Genomic DNA, 3,229 nt, shown 5'->3' with positions numbered 1-3,229 from the left:
CAAGAGAAAATTAAATTAGATGTGGGAATGTTTTTTTAAAGTTGTTAATAATATGAACCACAGATTGAGTGTCAATTTAGATAGTAATAATGTGTGTAACAATTAAGTATTACCTTTATTTTTAATTAAAAATTTTTTAACTACATAATAACATATCATCATCCTTTGTCATTATAAGTGCCAAATTGTCTAATATCACATGCTGTTAATTTCAAATTTATTCGTTTTTCTTTATTTATATCATTTTCAAAATTTGATTGTTTTGCCTAGGTTCAATAATCTAATCCACGTGGGTAAATTGACTGTTTTTTTATGTAAACTTGGTTTATGGGCCTTGATCCACATTAAAGCTTTTGAATTGGGTTTAAGCCTTAAATGGGTCTCCAGGCCCTTAAGTTCAAGCACTTTGTGCATACGCCTTGACCCACTTAAAATTAGGCCATAGTTATTCACCCAAGGCCCAGTTCACCACATTTGGATTTTGGTCCATTATGCAATGCATTGAATAGATTTTGCGCCTTTAATGGGCTTCTCTAGGTCCTTGATTTTCTAGGAACCCCTAGGCTCCTGGTGGACAAGAAGGTGTGCCCATTCCATTTGCTTGCAAATTCTTTTAATTTTTTAAAAATTGAATTAAAACAAGGGAAATTAATTTAATTAGCCACTTTTTAATGGGGTAGATTCAAAACAACTCATAACCCTAGGTTAATTAATTGAAATGTTGGCTTTTATTCTAATAAAATTTCATGTAGTGAATAAAATTTCGAAAATATGTGCTGCTCATCACCCCTGTGATTTGCTAAGCGGAACTAGCATGAAATATAGCTTCTTTTTTATTTTTGAATTTTTTCAGCAAATGGTTTCACATCAAAACACAAAATTCACGCATTAAATTGTTGCAAAACTCTAATAGCCTCTTCCTTGAAGTAGCATTTGGATTTTCCATGAAAGTAGCTTTCAGTGTAGGAACTCTGATGAGTCTGATTGTCCTAGTAGATGGTGTTGCGTTTATATTCTTATATTTAAGTTTCAATAAAACTATGTGTACCTATTTTGAGTACACAAATAAGTATACATTTGATGTGTTTATTGTATGATTGGTTGATTTTAGATTAAGGATAAAGTTTTATCCAATCATATGATAACACATAATTGTATATTTATTTACGTACTCAAAATAGGTACATATAATATTACTCTTTAGGTTTTTTTTGTGGGCATACATTTATTAAATATTTATTTACTATTTAATAAAATTGGGTGAATGTGAGTTTAGAAAGATTTTATTTTATGAGTCCGATCTAGTTTTGGGTTGTAAGTGTGGGTTCATATAAAGGTTATTGGGTTCTTTTATGGGAGAACCTAATTTACCATTTTACCCTTTGGCAATAAATTAATACAGACAGGGTCCCCTCTGCAGTTTATAAAAAGTGCATAAGTTATTTGGCACTATGACCATCACTTCTGCAAAAACACATTCTGCAAAACTTGGGGAGGAAGACTTTACACTGAGGGTTGATAATCAATTTTCTCTGGATCAACCAAATGGTACAAACAAGCATGCTTTAATCCCTAAATCATCTATAATATGATTTTATAGCCTATTGTGATCAAATTAAGAAAATTAGATAGAAGTTTATCTATAAGGTCTGTTATTCACAGAAAACTGGATGAATTTTGGGTTATTTTGGTTGAATTTCTGAATTGACATGTTCTTTGTTTTTGTTAAATTGTAATAATTGGGCATGAAAATGATATATTTATGTTTGTTATTGATTATACATGCTTATTACATGTTTTGGATTCAAAAATTTGATCAAAAATCAATCAAAATAAGCCTTGAATTTGTCTTGTAACCATCTTGGTAAAGTGCCTATTCTAGCCAATATGTTCACCCTCATTGGTTGGAATTACTACGGTTGGAGTTGCTAACATTTGAGGATCATTTACCCCATGATTATCAGATCGATTGTTAATCGAAACAATTGAATTTTTTGTTGACAACGACAACCTGTGGTTAGGGTTCTTGGCGACTTGTGGGCTATAATTAGGTTGGGAAAATTCAATTAACCAAGGCAATGGCTCATTTGAACCTATGGTCAATAGTCAGTGTGTTGACCAGTCAATAGGTCGACCCGAGTTGATCAAACAGTTCTTAACCCGAAAACTGGGTTGACTCGATCCAACCATGGCTTTGTGTGTATGGGTGTGTGAGTTTTCTTCGTGGTGTGTGGAGATGCATCGCCGTGTTTAGCCGATGTGTGTGGGCTTGTGATGTAGCATGTGCAAGTTTCTCTGGTGCATGCAAGTGTAACATCCACATGTACATCTTGAGGGTAAGATAGTCTTTTTGCTTGAGTTGACATGATTTGAAAGTAAAAAATATAGGTTTAGGCTGCACGTAGTTGTGTATAGTAAGGTCATACCCATGTGCCATTGCCAAGTCAACCGAATAAGTTGAATCCATGTAAAATTCAAATTTAAGTGATACACGCCCGTGTGTATTGAACACTGAATCAGATTTTATATAAGGCATGTTGTTACATTTTAGGGATCATTATTATCAATCCTTAAATGTATGAACACTAAAAGGAGAGAGAGATTTGAGTTTGATTGTCTGGCTTCCACGCAGTAATTCTAACTGCTTGATTCTGATGATGTGGTGATAAGGAGAGAAGAGAAAAGAGGGTTTGCTTGCATGCTTGATTTTTGCAGAGTTAAGGTTAGTAGGATTTGTTTTTGACTCTATCTCTAATAAGACGATCCTAAGGAGCTCATGTTCTTATATTGATGATGACTATTAGAATTGACATAGTATCGATTGTGTTAATTGATTAAGCGAAGATGAATGGCCATTCAATTTTGCATGACATGATATTTGAATAACCTAGCTTTAATGTTTGTGATTAAGAACACTACTCTCACAAGTTATGTGTTAAACCATTACGTTTGATCTTAATAGTAAGCGATGTGGAAGAGAAATTTTATTGAATATATAATTCAAATAATGATCTGCATAGATTCATGTGTTGTGTTGTTTATGCTATATATTAATTATGTTTGGAAGTTATTTTGTGATGAATATTAATTGGGCATAAAGATACTTAGAAAAAGTGTAGTAGTTAGAGTGGAAACATGTTTTATACGTTTGGAATTAATATGATTTGCGAATAGAGGATCAAAGCTTAATTAGGGTCTACTTTTCCGAATTTTGAACTCAACACATGAT

Source organism: Mangifera indica, chromosome 13 (assembly GCF_011075055.1).
Source record: "Mangifera indica cultivar Alphonso chromosome 13, CATAS_Mindica_2.1, whole genome shotgun sequence".
Taxonomy (NCBI): Eukaryota; Viridiplantae; Streptophyta; class Magnoliopsida; order Sapindales; family Anacardiaceae; genus Mangifera; species Mangifera indica.
Note: the sequence above shows the minus strand (reverse complement) of the source record.